Source organism: Macaca fascicularis, chromosome 14 (genome assembly GCF_037993035.2).
Source record: "Macaca fascicularis isolate 582-1 chromosome 14, T2T-MFA8v1.1".
NCBI lineage: Eukaryota > Metazoa > Chordata > Mammalia > Primates > Cercopithecidae > Macaca > Macaca fascicularis.
Genome location: NC_088388.1, coordinates 122,499,529 through 122,517,548, shown reverse-complemented (window position 1 = coordinate 122,517,548; position 18,020 = coordinate 122,499,529). Strand labels below are relative to the sequence as shown.

General features: G+C 40.3%; 1 long non-coding RNA gene across 1 annotated transcript; it reads right to left on the bottom strand.

Moving 5' to 3' along the window:
* Nucleotides 1–838: 838 nt before the first annotated feature.
* On the bottom strand, nucleotides 839–16,731 carry LOC141408534 (uncharacterized). Its single transcript, XR_012423839.1, has 2 exons — nucleotides 16,603–16,731; nucleotides 839–1,349 (listed from the first exon to the last, which is right to left on the bottom strand). It is a non-coding gene; the product is annotated as an uncharacterized lncRNA (long non-coding RNA).
* Nucleotides 16,732–18,020: the final 1,289 nt, after the last annotated feature.

Here is an 18,020-nt window from a genome sequence, read left to right as displayed (position 1 = left end):
GGTACCCTTCCACACCGGTATTTGTTTGTTTGTTTGTTGTGAGACGGAGTCTCGCTCTGTCGCCCAGGCTGGAGTGCAGTGGCGTGATCTCGGCTCACTGCAAGCTCCGTCTCCTGGGTTCATGCCATTCTCCTGCCTCAGCCTCCCGAGTAAGCTGGGACTACAGGCACCCAGCACCATGCCCAGTTCATTTCTTGTTATTTTGGTAGAGATGGGATTTCACCATGTTAGCCAGGATGGTCTCGATCTCCTGACCTTGTGATCCACCCGCCTCGGCCTCCCAAAGTGCTAGGATTACAGGCGTGAGCCACTGTGCCTGGCCCCACACCAGTATTTTTAAAATAGTTTGTTTTACCTCTAGCATCTTCCCTCAGCTGACCTAAATAGTCCAGCCACAATAGGTGAGAGAAATATACCTACATTTATTTCCATCTCCTTATATTTCTAGTGATGTTGGTTGACTGACCCGCTAATCTAGTTTATGGGAGAGGGAAAGACAAAGAGCCAAAAAGGGGATACCCAACCCACGTGATCACTAACCTTTATTGTGGTAAAGTAACTGATACAATGTTTCAAATGTAAGCACATCTCCTTGGAAGTGGAATAACTTGATTCATCCTTGGGGAAGTCCTGAGGATCAAGTAAGGAGGAGCCCAGCTTGCTCTAGACACCACCTTTGTTATCTTTAATAACAAAAAGGAACAAAGTGATTGTCAGACCAGCAAAAGTAGAGATACCTCTTAATGTGCAATTTCTATTCTCTTTAGTGTGTGTGAGTGCACGCATGCACGTGTACACCGAGGTTTCAGGTAGAAGGAGGAATGCAATTCACATTCTAAAATAGGAATCAGCATAAACTAATTTATTTGATAATCCATGAAGATAGGGACTCTTCAGATGAGGTTGAGAGCATTGTAGGGTTATGTAAAGACTTCTGGAAGCTGTAGTAGCAGGTAGCTGAAGCAAGAAGATTCAACCATCTACAATGCCATGAAGGAACATAGTCAAATCTACATTTAAATAGAGAATAAATCTTAGTAATGTTCTCTGCAGAATATAACAACGCTGCAAAAAAGGCCATGTCACAGGAATATAATCAAAACTGCAGATTCTCAGGGTTTCCCATAAGATGACAACTCTGCTCTTCAGTTTGTGGTTTCTTCATCAGTTGTACATCTCTCCTAGACAAGTCCAAGGACTATTAACGAGAAGATTTCAGGAAGAGGCCTACAGCAATTGCTTGGTGCTTGGGTTCGTTTGCTGAACCTCGGCAACAGGTCTACAGAGAAGCAGTTCCACAAGAGTTGTGGGGCAGTTGAATAATCCATCCAAACAATGAGGAGTAAACCCTGAGTCAAGAAACCAGCAAAAAGCCGAAGACTGGGTCAGCAAATAAAGGGACAAGATCCCTGCCTCCTACAGTTCCCCCAGTGTGACATTCTGAAAGGCCCTCCACTAAAATACGACGACAGTTTTAATACATTACTGAAATAGAGAATAGAGATAGTATGTAAGTTGGGATCGGGTGATCCGAATTTCAGTGTTTTAACATTCATGAACTGTTCAGGAGAAAAGCTGTAAGATATTGGTTAACCTCACCATTGTTAAATTAAGTGTGCACTGCAGTATCAAAGATACTCGTCATCAGAATGGAGAGAATAGTTTTCTAAATAGTGGAGGGATAATAGGAATTAAGACTTTTTTCAAAAGTGGGACCAAGATTGTCTAAAGAAAAGCAAAAAAAAAAAAAAAAAAAAGCATAAAAAGATGAAAAAGTAGAACTATAAAGATGGCAGCCCAAATATATGAATAAAATAGAATAAATAGTAACTATCATTTAAGATAAAGATTGTTAGAGTGGGTAAATAAAAAGTAAATTATAACAAGATATGTACAACAGATATACAAAAATAGTGATTTTTTTTTTTTTTTTTTTTTTGGAAATGGAATCTCGCTCTGTCGCCCAGGCTGGAGTGCAGTGGCATGATCTTGACTCACTGCAACCTCCGCCTCCTGGGTTCAGGCGATTCTCCTGCCTCCGCCTCCTGAGTAGCTGGGATTACAGGCGCCTGCCACCGTGCCTGGCTAATTTTTTTATTTTTTTTTATTTTTTTATTTATTTTTATTTTTTTTTATTTAGTAGAGACGGGGTTTCACCATATTGGTCAGGCTGGTCTTGAACTCCTGACCTCATGATCCACTCACCTTGGCCTCCCAAAGTGTTGGGATTACAGGCATGAACCACCGGGCCTGGCCAGAATAGTGAAAATTTTTAAAAAGTGAGGATATTACCAGGAAAATACTGTTCAAAGAAAGCTAAAGGAGTTATTTTAATATTGAATAAAAAATGTTTTAAGCCAAAGCATTATGAGAAGGCCTCTACATAATTAAAAGTGTAATCTACCAGGAATATATAACATGTCTAAATTTCTATGTGCTTCTGGTTTTGTAATAAAAATCAGTAGAATTACAGGAAAAAATGATAAATTCATCACTTTCGTGAGCAATTTAAATGCACCTCTCCTAGTTATTGATAGATCAAACAGATAAAAAAAGGATAAATATTTATACAATAAATTAAAAGAATACAGAAAGGAGATAATTGCAGAAAGTAATGATAAAATATATATAATATGTTTAAGTAAGCTGGTTCTTTGAAAAGACTACAAAAACTGGCAAAATTGATTATGAAATATAGAAATACACTAAGTAATAAGCTATGGAAATGGTAAATATGTTGATAAATATAAATCAATATTGATTGTATAAAGTCAATATGTCTTATGAAAATATATGTCAGCAATAACACATAAGATGAAGAGAGTGGATGGAGTTTAAACGTCTGAAGGTTCTAGCATTATTGAAAAAGCGGAAAAGGGCTATTTTGTTTTTTAGACAGTAATAACAAAAAATGTATGTTGTGATTTCTAGAGTAACCAGCAAAACAATAGTAGGCAAATGTATAACTGACAAGTTAATTGAGGGAAAATAATGTACTAAAAAATTAATGCAAATGAAGCTAAGAGAAAAAGGAATATAAAACAAGTGAATCAAGTAGATAACAAATAGTAAAATGGTAACTAAAATTGAAATATATATAAATAATAACATTAAATGTAAATAGATTGAATAATTTAACTAAAGATCAAGTTAACATTTTATATGCACACACACACACAGTCATGTGGCACACAACAACATTTTCATTGTTGACAAACCACATATACAACAGTGGTCCTGTAGGATTATAATGGAGCTGAAAAATTCCTACAGCCTACTGATGTCATAGCAATGCATTACTCATGTTCATGATGATGCTGCTGGAAACCTACTGTGCTGCCAGTCATGGAAAATTCTAACACACATAATTATGTACAGTATATAATACTTGATAAGCAATGACTGTTATTGGTTTATGTACTTATATTTTCATTCTTATTTTAGAGTGTACTCTTACTTATTTAAAAAATAAAAAAGTTAACTACACGACAGCCTCAGGAAGATCCTTCAGGAAGGATTCCAGAAGAAGGCATTGTTATTATAGGAGATGACAGTTCCATGGGTGCTGTTGCCCCTGAAAGATCTTCCAGTGCGACAAAATGTAGAGGTGGAAGACGGTGATACTGATGGTCCTGACCCTGAGTAGGCCGAGGTTAATGTGTGTTTGTGTCTTGGTTTAAAACAAGGAAGTTTAAAAAGTAAAATAATTTAAACAAAATTTTTAAATAGAAAAAAGCTTAAAGAATAAGGATAAAAAGAAAATATTTTGGTACAGCTGTACAGAGTGTATTTTAAGCTAAGTGTTAGTACAAAAAAGTCAAAAAGTTTAAAAAGCTAAAAGTTTATAAAGCAAAAAAGTTATGCTATGCTTAGGTTAATTTATTATCGAAGAAGGAAAGATATTTGTAAAAATTTCGTGTAGCCTAAGTATACCATGTTGATAAAGTCTACAGTCCTGTACAGTAATGTTCTAGACCTTCACATTCACTCACCCTCACTCACTGACTCACCTGGAGCAACTTCCAGTCCTGCAAGCTCCATTCATGGTGAGTACCCTACAGGTGGAGCATTTTTTATCTTTCCCATGGTATTTTTACTGTACCTTTTCTATGTTTAGATATGCTTAGATAGACAAATACTTACCATTGTGTTACAATCATCTGCTGTATTCAGTACAGTAAAATGCTATATAGGTTGGTAGCCTAGGAGCAATAGGCTGTACCATATAGCCTAGGTGTGAAGTAGGCTATAGCATCTGTGTTTGTGTATATACACTCTATGGTCACACAATGACAAAATCATCTAATGACACACTTCCCATAACATATCCCACTGTTAAGTGATGCATGACTGTGTAGGCACACACACACACACATACATACACACACACAGGAGACATACCTCAAAGAAGAAGGCCAAACATAAAAAGCACTCCTTAAAATGAATTGTCCCTGGAGAATGGATGTAGCCAACAGCCATTAAAGGAATAAGAAATATCATCTTTACAACAGTGCTGGAGGCAGAGAGAACACACTACGGTAAAACTGCCTGAGCCTAAGAAGAACAAATTTGGGGGAAAAGGAATGGAATTTTGTATGAGGAGAGTGCAGAACGAACAAGGAACCACTGCTTTTGCTCAGTTTGTGATCCCTTCTGGTCAGTTACACTCAGTTCTGGAGTGTAGCCTGATTATTGTATGCTGGTTGCTTAATGTAGCTTATTGAGTCATCGCAGGTATTTTTTTCTTACTTCACAGATTAGGAAACCAAGGCTCCAAGGAGAAAAGCAGCATATTCAAGCCTCCTAGTCATTCACAGAATGAGTTCAAAGTCACAACTTTCTGACCCTAAAGCCAATTATTTTCACAATAGCAGATTGCTCAGAAGAGAACTGAGGAGAAGGGATGCAGAATGCCAAGAGTCAGAAGAAGAAAGGGAGTAAAAGAAGCCTTTTGGGCCCGGTGCCTGTAATCCCTGCACTTTGGGAGGCTGAGGCGGGTGGATCACCTGAGGTCAGGAGTTCGAGACCAGCCTGGCCAACATGATGAAACCCTATATCTACTAAAAATATAAAAAATTAGCTGGGCATGGTGGCACATGCCTGTAATCCCAGCTACTCAGGAGGTTGAGGCAGGAGAATCACTTGAACCCAGGAGGTGGAAGTTGCAGTGAGCTGAGATCACGCCACTGCACACCAGCCAGAGCAACAAGAAACTCCATCAAAAAAAAAAAAAAAAAAACAAAAAAAAAGCCTGTTGTTATTTGTATTATTCAAATACTGCTACACAATAACACAAAATTTTGGTGGTGGTTTACAACAAGCATTTATTGGGCGCATACAGTTTGCAGATTCGCTAGAGTTTCAGAAACTGATCTTGGCTGGGTTACTCTGGGGTGGCTTTGCTTCTCCCTGATGGTCTGTGGGTCAGCTGGGGTAGCTGTGCTCTACACATCTCCTGTTCTCCTCCTGAGCTTAGCGAGGTGAGCCATGTATGTTACTCTCATGGTGATCAAAAGGTACAAGAAAGCAAACCCAACCACCAAGTGCATGTCAAGCCTCATGCCTCCAGTCCGCTAACATCCGTTAGTAAAAACAACATGGCAGAGCCCAAAGTCAAAGCATGAGAATTTTCACCAATGCCTTTAGTGGGAGGGACTGATGAATTATATGGCAAAGGGTTTGTGTATTAGGAGGGGTCAAGAATGGGAGTCAAAAATTCACTCTGCCTGTCCCCTAGCAGTAATCACAGTTCATTCTTTCAGCACTTTACATTCATGTTGACTCGGAAGATGCTCATTTTTATAAAAGTCTTCTAAGATTAGTCATCCTGTCTATACAAGGCATAAAACATGTTTGTTTCTCCTTTCTCCTGCAAGCTGATAATAGACAATAGGATCAAGTACTTTCTTAGCAATGATCAACTGGGTGATTTACAATGTCCTATGTAACTTTATGGAAAAATCAAGAGCACCCTTGATTGCTTATAGATTTATTCCTCTGAAAGGGTTTTATTTATGCACTCATTCAACAAATAGCTTTTGAGTGTCTTCTGTGTACTGGAAACTATAATGGGCTTGAATGAGCCAGAAGCTAGGGGATGAGGTGGAGGATGCAAAGATGAATAAGACACAACATGCACAGAGGACTGTGGGGATCTGGGTGACAAGTGACATTATTATTCAATTCAGAAACATAGGAACAGGAAAAATGCATAAGAGAAAGATATTGAGCTCAGTTTTGGTTATATAGGATGTAATGCAATGCTAGAATGTCCAGTAAGTAGAAGTAGCTCTGTTGTTAGAAAAAATCTGGAAAGAAGATACAGATTTGGGAGCAATCTGCAGTATAGGCGACAGTTCAGAGAATGGGTGTGGAAGGGAACATTTTAAAGAAGGAAGGTGAATAGAGATTGAAAAGAAAATTGCTAGGGACAGAAACCTGGGCTTCACCAACATTTAAGGAACCATTGATGGAAGAAGAGCAGTACCCACCAAAGAACATTGAAGAACAGCAGAGAGTAAAGGGGAATCAGAGGGAAATGTTGAAAAAAGTCAAGAATTTTTTTAACAAAATGGAAAGGAGGAACTGGTTAGTGTTGTCAAATGCCATAAAACGGTCGAGTTAAATAAAAACCCAAAAGAGAGTATTTGATTAAATAATTCAATCAGTTATATAATGTGATACCAAACTTAGATGAGCAAGTAAGAGTAGAGAAATTGGGAATAGAGAATGCTTTTGTAAGAATCTTGGGAAGGACCAGGTGTGGTGGCTCACACCTGATATCCCAACACTTTGGGAGGCCAAGGTGGGCGGATCGCCTGAGGCCAGGAGTTTGAGACCAGCCTGGTCAATATGGTGAAACCCTGTCTCTACTAAAAATACAAAAATTAGCTGGGCATGGTGGTGTATGCCTGTAATCCCAGCTACCGGAGAGGCTGAGGCAGGAGAATCACTTGAACTCGGGAGACGGAGGTTGCAGTGAGCCAAGATCACACCATTGCACTCCAGCCTGGGCGACAGAGTGAGACTCTGTCTGAAAAAAAAAAAAAAAAAAATTGGGAAGGAAAAGGAGTGTGGCAGTTCGGTTCAGTGGGAAGGAAAAGGAGTGTGGCAGTTTGGGGAGATGCAGTGTCAAGAATGGATGGTTTTTCTCAGGCTAAGGGACACTTGAAGCTTTAGGGGAGTCAAACTAGCATTTACTGAGCACCTGCTGTTTTCCGGACATGGTGCGAGGAGGTGTATTTACACATATTGTCAAATTATTTAAGCTGAGGAGAAGGAACAAGAGGACACTGAGACACTTAAAAAGGCAGAGGAGATAATTGAGGAAGGAAATTTAAAAGGATACAATCAAAAGTACAGGTGAAGGGCTTAGCATTGAAAAATATTTCCTTCTGAGACAAAAGAAAAAGATATTCAGGTGAACACAAAATGTTCAGCTCATAGAAGGGGAAGGAAAGGAAAATTAAGGCAATTTGTGACTGATGGTTTCTCTTTTCTCCTGTGGTAAATGCTGTGTTCACCATCTGAAAATGAGGGATGTGGAATAAAGAAATGGGCTCAGGAAGAGAAGAGTTGGACTTAGGAATTGAGAAAAGGGGATGGTTAATAATAACTAGGGAGGAGTTCTGGGAGGATTTGAGGGTTCAAGTAAAGCGTTATTAGGGAAGGCAGAATGGTCGGCTTTAACTGTGCAGCAAGCTTGAGATTGTCTAGACTACACCTCTGGCTCAATGGCCCTTCTCAAACCTCCTACAACCGCTTTAACCCCTTGTGGCTTTGACTTAAGCACTAATTTGTTTTGTTAGGCTGGACTGTGTTAGGCTGATTAATAAAGTGAACTGACAACACCCTCACGTCCCCTTAGATATTCATGTTTATTTCCTGGTATGTTTTTGTTTTTTGTTTCTTGTTTTTGAAGAGTGGTTTAGGAGTTTCAACTAGTCAACTTTTTGATTTTTTTGAGAGGACATGGTGGAGGAGTAATCGTTTTCTGTGATCAGAACTACCATAAAGAATACAGCGAAAGTTCAATCTAAATAAAAATACTGCTCCATCCATTATTCTCATATTGGAAGACTGTTACATGATCCGGGAAAGTGATTGCACGTAATTGCTAAGTGTAGGAAACTTTGTTGCTAAACTGACCAACAAAAAGTTACAAATAATTATTGCTCTCTATAAATACTTGTTGTGATGAATTTTCTTAATAAAAATCTGCCTGTAGTTTAATAGGGGGCATATCAACTAGAGGGCCCCAGAGTCAGGGAATCATAGACTTAAGACAGGGGAAAATGTACAGAGCACACCTAATACAATCATTCAGAACATCCCTGTACTGTGGGATGCGTTTCTTCGTCTTTCTTTCGTGCATCCAGAAAGTATGTAATAAATACCTACTCTTGGAGGCGTTAGGGAAGTAGCAGTAAACAAAAGAGACAAATATCCCCACACTCATGGAGCTTACAGTATGGTGAGGAAAGACAGTCAACAAAGTAAAGCATTATTTAAATTATATCACATATTAAAAGGAACAAAAAACTGCCAAGAAGAAAAATTAATCAAGGAAAGTGGAAGGGAAGTTCCACGGATGGGTGAAGGGATAATCCAGGAAGGCTTCACTGAGAAGGTGACATTTAAACAAAGATGTGAAAGAGTTGGAGGAGCAATTTATGCAAATATTCATGGAAGAGCGTTCCAGAGAGTGAATAGCTAGTGTAAAGTCCCTGAGACAGAAGTGTGCTTGGTGAGCCTAGAACCCAGGGAGAGAGGGGAGAGTAATAGAAGACGCTCTTAGAGGGGCAGTGAGGAGCCAGATACATGGGCTTGGAACGATTATGTCTTTGATTCTGAATAAGATGGGGAACCACTAGAGGGTATTGTTCAAAGAACTCACATATTATCTCACAACAACTGTAAATATGCTGATAGCTGAGAATAGATTCTTGGCAGTTCAAGACGAGACCACTAAGATACCACTTGACAGGCTAATACAGTAATCTAAGTGAAACACATGCACAGTCTGGATGAGGAGCAGAGCAGTGAAAATGATGAGAAAGGGTAGAGTTCAAATCATATAATTAAAGTAGAATTAACAAGATTTGCTAGTAAATGTGAGATTTGTCGGGGGGGAAGATGAGTTAAAGAGAACTGTATGATTTTGGACTGAGTAAATGGAAAAAGACGGATGCCATTGATTAAGATGGAAAGATGGTAGGTGGAATACATCTCTTTAGCATCATCAGGAGTGTAGTTTGGACGTGGGATGTTTGAGATGTCTATTAGACATTCTAGTGGAGATGTTATGTAGATGGCTAAATATTAGAGTCTGCAGAGAAAACTGAAACTGGACCCCTTCCTTACACCTTATACAAAAATTAACTCGAGATGGATTAAAGACTTAAACATAAGACCTAACACCATAAAAACTCTAGAAGAAAACCTAGGCAATACCTCAGGACATAGGCATGGGCAAAGACTTCATGACTAAAACACCAAAAGCAATGGCAACAAAAGCCAAAATTGACAAACGGGATCTAATTAAACTAAAGAGCTTCTGCACAGCAAAAGAAACTATCATCAGAGTGAACAGATAACCTACAGAATGGGAGAAAAATTTTGCAATCTATCCATCTGACAAAGGGCAATAATCCAGAATCTACAGGGAACATAAGCACATTTACAAGAAAAAAACAAACAACCCCATCAAAAAGCGGGCGATGGATATGAACAGACACTTCTCAAAAGAAGACATTTATGCAGTCAACAGACACATGAAAAAATGCTCATCAGCACTGGTCATTAGAGAAATGCAAATCAAAACCACAATGAGATACCATCTCACTCCCTTTGGAACGGCGATCATTAAAAACAGGAAATAACAGATGCTGGAGAGGATGTGGAGAAATAGGAACACTTTTACACTGTTGGTGGGAGTGTAAATTAGTTTAACCATTGTGGAAGACAGTGCGGCGATTCCTCAAGGATCTAGAACCAGAAATACCATTTGACCCAGCAATCCCATTACTGGGTGTATATCCAAAGAATTATAAATCATTCTGCTATAAAGAGACATGCACATGTATGTTTACTGCAACACTATTCACGATAGCAAGGACTTGGAACCAACCCAAATGCCCATTAATGATAGATCGGATAAAGAAAGTGCAGCACATATACACCATGGGATACTATGCAGCCCATAAAAGGGATGAGTTCATGTCCTTTGCAGGGACATGGATGAAGCTTGTAACCATCATTCTCAGCAAACTAACACAGGAACAGAAAACCAAACACCACATATTCTCACTCATAAGTGGGAATTGAACGATGAGATCACATGGGCACAGGGAGGGGAACATCACACATTGGGGCCTGTCAGGGGGTTGGGGGCAAGTAGAGGGAGAGCATTAGGAGAAATACCTAATGTAGATGACGGGTTGATGGGTGCAGCAAACCATTATGGCACGTGTATGCCTATGTAACAAACCTGCACGTTCTGCACATGTATCCCAGAACTTAAAGTATAATAAAAATAAAAATAAAATAAAAAGAGTCTGCAGAGTAGAATTATAATATCTGCTCATTCATTAAACATTCATTGTGTACTTACTAAGAGCTCTGCTTCCAGGGAATTCATGAAGTGGTGGGAAAAACTGGTCTCTAATGTATGAGATGTGCTATAGTAGATATATTGGAGAGCCTATAAAAGGGATGGTCAAGGCCAGGCGCAGTGTCCCACGTCTGTAATCCCAGCACTTTGCGAGGCTGAGACAGGTGGATCCCTTGAGCTCAGGAGTTCAAGACCAGCCCGGCCAAGATGGCAAAACCCTGTCTCTACCAAAAATACAAAAATTAGCCAGGTATGGTGGCACATGCCTCTAGTCCAAGCTACTGAGGAGGCTGAGATACAAGGATTGCTTGAACCTGGGAGGAGGTTGCAGTGAGCCGAGATCAGGCCACAGCGGCACTTCAGCCTCAGTGACAGAGTGAGAACTTGAAGAAAAAAAGAGAAAGAAAAAGAAAGAAAGAGAGAGAGGGAGGGGGAGGGGGGAGAGAGAGAGAGAGAGAGAGAGAGAGAGGAAAGAAAGAAAGAGAGAGAAAGAGAAAGAAAGAAAGAAAGAAAGAAAGAAAAAGAAAGAAAGAAAGAAAGAAAGAAAGAAAGAAAGAAAGAAAGAAAAAAGAAAAGGGTTGGTCAACTTTGCCTAAAGAGGTGATTTAAGTAACACCAGAGGCAGAACAGGGTAGTGGTTAAGAGCATAGGTTCTGGATTAATAAACCTATGGACCAGGATTTGAATCCTACCTTCATCATTTACTAGCTGTATGACCTTGGGCATGTGAGTTACTTCCTATCTCTAAGGCCTCTCATAAGTAAAACTGAGATATTAATGGATCTCTTAGATGCCAATTTTTTTTTTCATTGTAACCAAAACCTGAACTCAGCTGTCCTGGTTCTGGCAAATTAAGCCAAATCACCAAGGTCAGGACTTGCAGTTTAAAGAATTACCACTAGAGGTCGACTCCCAGTGCTGAAAGCTCGCTCAGTCCACAGGGACTCTTAATTCTGCAAAACGGTGGAAATGGGGAAATGTCTGGAATTATAAATTTTTTTAAGCTTTTTACTGCTAACCAGTGAGGTTTTTGGACCCAAACCCCTCATAGGCAACTAAGCTGTGAGGCAGTGTATACACCTTAAGGCACTCTGACATGAGCAATCTAAACAAGTAAGTAAAAATGATCAGGATGCCTGAGGTGCTGAAAAATACAGCACCTTGCTCAATTTCTTGACCTTTTGTTGTTGTTGTTTTATTTGAGGTGGAGTCTTATTCTGTCATCTGGGCTGGAGTGCAGGGGTATAATCATGGCTCACTGCAACCTCCACCTCCTGGGTTCAAGCGATCCTCCACCTTAGCCTCCTGAATAGCTGGGACTACAGGCATGTGCCACCACACTTAGCTAATTTTTTGTATTATTTGTAGAGACAGGGTTTCACCGTGTTGCCCAGGCTGGTCTCGAACTCATGGGCTCAAGCGATCTGCCTGCCTCAGCCTCCCAAAGTGCTGTAATTACAGGCATGAGCCACCACGCCTGGCCAACCTGTCTTCTTATTACACCAAAATCCCATTCATCCTTTCTGGAAGTGAATATAAATTGGAGTGGGCAGGGGGAAGGGATTAGTGCCCTCACTAAAGCTGGTATTCCAGAATCTATTCTTCTTCCTGAAAGTGACTGGCCACCATTGACCTAAGTCAGAAACCTGTGATTTGTCCCAGATTTTTCTTTTTCCCTTGCTCTTCATACCTATCAGTGATACTAATTCTAAACTATCCTTCATGAACCACATCTGTGCCCCTTCTCATCTCTCATCCCTCACTTTCACGGCATTGACTGAGGGTTCACCATGTGAATTATTACCATGGCATGCTAACAGATTTATTGTTTCCAATAGTACCATGCCATAATTCATCCTTCATATGGTTGCCAATAAATTTTTAAAATATGTATTTGTATCTGTTACTTCTTGGGTTAAAATGGCTCCCCAGCATGTTGAAGATGGAATGCAAACAGCTCTGCACACACACCCTTTGCTCGTGCAGCTCCTACCATCCATCCCCTACTCTTACCCACTCTTGCCGGATAATTCCTTTTTATTCTTAAGACTTCATCCAAGAAGCAAGCTCTTATATTTTCCTTCACATACTTCTATCATAGCCCTTTACATATGTTAATCATCTGTTACCTTTTCTCTTGGAAGGCAAACACTGTCTTTCATTTTTGTTTGCCAACATCTAGCAGAATGTTTGGTTTATATTAGGAAATAAATAAACGTTTGTTGCATTGTAACGTCAGAAGAAGTGTAGGAGAAAGTGTAAAAGTTGGGTGATGGCCAGGTGTGGTGGCTCATGCCTGTAATCCCAGCACTTTGGGAGGCCAAGGCGGGTGGATCATGAGGTCAGATCGAGACCATCCTGGCCAACATGGTGAAACCCCGTCTCTACTAAAAATACAAAAACTAGTTGGGCGTGGTGGCACGTTCCTGTTAATCCCAGCTACTTGGGAGGCTGAGGCAGGAGAATCACTTGAACCAGGGAGGCGGAGGTTGCAGTGAGCCCAGATTGCGCCACTGCACTCCAGCCTGGCGAGAGAGCAAGACCGTCTCAAAAAAATAAAAATAAAAAAAAAGTTGGGTGATGAGGTCATAGACACTTTTTGTGAACTGCTGTGAAGAAATGCAGAATACATCTGCTCACAAGAAGCATCAGAGGTGCAGTGGCTCATCCAAGTAATCCCAGCATTTTGGGAGGCTAAGGCAGGAGGATCGTTTGAGCCCAGGAGTTCCAGACCAGCCTGGACAACATAGTGGGACCCCTGTTTCTAAGAAATAATTTTTTAAATTAGCTGGATGTGGTGGCACACACCTGTGGCGGCACACACCTGTGGCTCCAGCTACTAAGGAAGCTGAGATGGGAGGATTGCTTGAGCCTGGGAGGTTGAGGCTGCAATGAGCCGTGATAGTGTCACTGTATCCCAGCATGGGTGATAAAGAGAGACCCTGTCTCAAAAAAAAAAAAAAAAGTGTAAGAGGAAAGGTGTGGTATCATATTTCCCAGTGCTTAAAATATTGCCAGCCTAAGACACCCACTACTGGCCTTTGTCAGAAGGGTATCACCACCCCAGCCTATGTTCTCTAACAATGTGTCAGTGACTGGGAGGTCACACCCATGTGAGCTCTAGCCTGTAACCTGGACAGAGACTTTACCCATGGGCACTACAAAATTTCTAAACCTGATCAAGCCAGGTGCGGTGGCTCACACTCAAGCCAGGCGCAGTGGCTCACACTCAAGCCAGGCACGGTGGCTCACACTCAAGCCAGGTGCGGTGGCTCACATCTATAATCCAAGCATTTTGAGAGGTTGAGGTGGGAGGAGTGCTAGAGCTCAGGAGTTCCAGACCAGTCTAGGCAACATGGTGACACCCCATATCTACAAAATAATTTTGTTTTAATCAGCTGGGCATGGTGGCACATGCCTATAGTCCTAGCTACTGAGGAGGCTGAGGTAGGAGGATTGCTTGGGCCTGGGGTTGAGGCCACAGTGAGTTGTGATCACGCCACTGCAGTCCAGCCTGGGTGACAGAGCAAGACCCTGTCTCGAAAAGCAAACAAATACACCTGATCCATCCATTGTTATCATTTGTCTTGGTGGTGCATTGAGGAGCAGTGAGTAGAGGGAAGAAAGAGTTGTGAAGAGCAGTGAAGTTCGCCACCTCCTCCCCACCTCAGTAACACATTTATGGAAAAGTATTTTCAACTAGGGCCATCTTGTTCTATGTGTAACCCTAATAGAAGCTGGGGTCTCACATGGCCCACTGTCTACAGCAGTTTATACTCAAAGGAAAACATACCTAACTTCCAAATCCTTGAAAAATTATATATATTTTTTTACTATAGGTTTTCTTAGAGCAGTCACACTTCAAGACACACACATTTGGGTTTATAGTACCTGTGACAATGTCTGGTACAGAATAAATGCTCAATAATATATGTTGAACGATGAGTGAGTGAATGAATGAACAGATACCTACTTTAAGGCATTTATTATAATACTCCAGGCTGATTTTTTTTGTTTCTTCCTTACTAGCCTATGAGCACCTCATGTCTCTTGAATAAACTTCAGGACTAGAATATAGTAAGTACTGATTAACTGTTTTACCTATGAATACAGCACCCAACTCTTGAAAATGTGAACAATTACTAAAGAATTTAGTTTAGTAAATTGTTTAGTAAAGAATTTAGTCATTGTGGAACTTTTTCTGTTCCACAAGTTTGCACTTTAAATTGAGTTTTTAAAAATGAAAGTACATACAGAAAATATTTTAAAAATCAAGTATGCAGAGGCAATTTGCAATCTATACATATGTTTTAAATCGTACATAAGAGAAAGCTCACGTGGAAAGCCTAATGAATTAATTATCCAGCCAGCTGGCTTTGCATCCGCCACATCTCATTCGCTGCAGACACCAGATGGCGACATTTTGCCACGATCTGCTGAGTCCTAGACATTTGATCATGTATTCAACAAATGTATAACATGAGTCTTTGTTAGGCAGTAAGAATTCATAAATGAGTGACACATAGACCTTGCATATCAAAGAGCTTATAGTCTACTGGGAGAATAGATAGCTATACAGATAACTTAAAAGCACAATTAGTATGATACAAAATAATAGCTAACATTTTTGAGGTGTGAGGGAATAGACACTTCACAAGTAAGGATATCAAAATGGACAAAAAGCACAAGAAAAAGTGATCAACATTATTAGTCATCAGGAACATGCAAATTGAAAGCTCAATGAGACACTACTCTATTGCCATTAGAATGACTAAAATGAAAAGAACTCAGAAAACCCAGTGATGGTGAAACAGCTGAGCAACTGGAAACCTTACACGCTGCTGGGAGGAATGTAAACTGTTACAAGCACTTGCACTGCTTGTACTGCCAAGAACTGCGTGGTAGGATCCACTAAAGTTAACCTCACAAATATTCTATGCCCTAGCAATTTCACTTCTGGGTATATATAAATGGAAATGAGTGCTTACATACACCAAAGACATGCGTAAGTAGCGCATTGAAAATTATTTTTTAACAGCAAAAAAATGGAAGCAACTCAAATGTCCATAAATAGAACAGTATTTAAATAAATTATGGTATACAATAAGTGGAATGTTATACAGCAATGAAGACCAAAATGTTATTGCTACTTGCAGCAACATGAATGAATCTCACTAAAAATATAGTGTTGATTGAGAGAAGCCAGACGCTAAAGATCACAAAATGTATGATTATATTCATGTGAAGTGGCCAGGTGTGGTGGCTCATGCCTGTAATGAGCCTTTAGGAGGCGGAGGTGGGCCGATCACTTGACATCAGGAGTTCAAGACCAGCCTGGCCAACATGGCAAAACCCCATCTCTACTAAAAATACAAAAATGAGCCGGGTGTGGTGGCACGTGCCTGCGGTCTCAGCTACTCAGGAGGCTGAGGTATGAGAATCATTTGAACCGGTGGGGGGTGTGGTGGTTGCAGTGAGCCAATATCGTACCACTATACTCCAGCCTGGGTGACTGAGTGAGACTCTGTCTCAAAAATAAATAGAGATTAGAGAGAGAGAGAGAGAGAGAGAGAGAGAGAGAGAGAGATGTGAACGAGAACAAGAAAAACAAATCTATGGTGATACAGGTCAGAAAATTGGTTACTTTGGTGGGAGTTGGATATTGACTGAAAGGGAGTAAAAGTGAGCTTTCTGTTGTGCTAGAAAAGTTTTGTATCTTGTTCTAGGGGTTGTTACATAGTTACATATATAGATGGAAAGATCTATTGAGGTGTATAAAATGTGGACACTTCACCACATATAAATTATTTCAACAAACAAGCAGATAAAAAGAAAGCAATAGTTTAACATCGCTGAATTTTTTTTAGAGGCAAGGCATTTTGTCTATACATAAATTATCTCACTTAGTCATTCTAATAACTCTGTGAGGGATGTTCAGTTACTAACCCTAGTTTACAAACTGGGAAACTGCCACTTAGGGTGCTAAGTACCTTGTCCAGGTGTCCAGGATCTGCATGCGGCCGAGGAAGAAGATAGGTCCATCTGGTTCCAAAGTCCCAGCAATAGCCATTATTCAGATGTTTTCCCATTTTCACAAGTCCCAATGAGAGTGATGAATTCTGGCATATGGAAAAGTTGATTAACAAGGACTTCAAAGAAGAAGATGATTCATTTATACCAAACAAGAAACTGAAATGTTTTGTTTCCTTGCTTCCTACTAGAACTGTAGAATCGTGGATTTGGAAGATGTGACAATTATCTGGTCTATCTGATCTCTTTATTTTCTATGTGAAGGAATTAAAGCTCAGAGTGGTGACAACACTCATTTAATGTTAGCAAAGGCCAGAGCTAAGGTCAATTGGAACACAGCTGATTTTAACCAGAAAGGTTACAAACATTGTTTGAGGCCACTCAGAAATAAGTGGCAGAGCCAGCATCTGAATTCAGGCCACTGTGTGATAGAGTCCCGACTCCTAGCCCAGTGCCCCACCCACCACCCCAGCCTTCCTCTAAAATACACTGAAAAGTCAGTCACTTAGAAGGGATTGGCGTGATCTTCGTTAACTGGGGTGGGAGAGGTGGGCATGTGGAGAACATGAAAAGATACATTCAATACACACCACAGGCCAACAGCTCAAAGGTAGCAGAGAAAGGAACAGATGTCTAAGAAAAGCAAATTCAAAGGGAAGGGATTTTGGCAGCAAATATTAGGACCATGTCCTGACCGAGATAGAGTAGGCTCTCTGCCTGTGTAGATGGCTCTAGGGAATGGAGGGAGCACTGATTTTGAACCCAGACTCACCCAGAATGAACCCAACTCCCTTGACTTCAGTGAGCTTAAGAAATTCAACACAACAGTTATTTTAAAAATCAGAGAACCTACTGCTGTTCGAATAGGATAGGTGGAAAGTGACTGAAAAGCAGTACTTTAAAGAAATTATCGGCCAGGCACAGTGGCCCACACCTGTAATCCCAGCACTTTGGGAGACCGAGGCAGGAGAATTGCTTGAGCCCAGGAGTTTGAGACTAGCCTGGGTAACACGGCAAGACCCTGTCTCAAAATAAATAAATAAATAAATAAATAAATAAATAAATAAATAAATAAATTTTTTTAAAAAAAGCAAAAAAAAAAAAATACTTCTTATTAAAATTGTACCCTCAAATACATAAAAAGACCTTAAACTCCAGGCTACAGGAACTCCAAGAAAGGATGGTGTCGGTGGGTTGGCAGGCGGGGATTGAGACAGGGAAGCTAGTCTGCTTGCCCTGTTAAATCAGGCTAAATCCAAATGCAAACAAATCACACAAATAACTGGCTATTGCCAGTCAGTGAAAGTCAACTTTGAGTAGAAAGAAAGCAGCACTGGAAAACCATCTAATTTAAGCCAAGGAATCATTTCAAGACTTG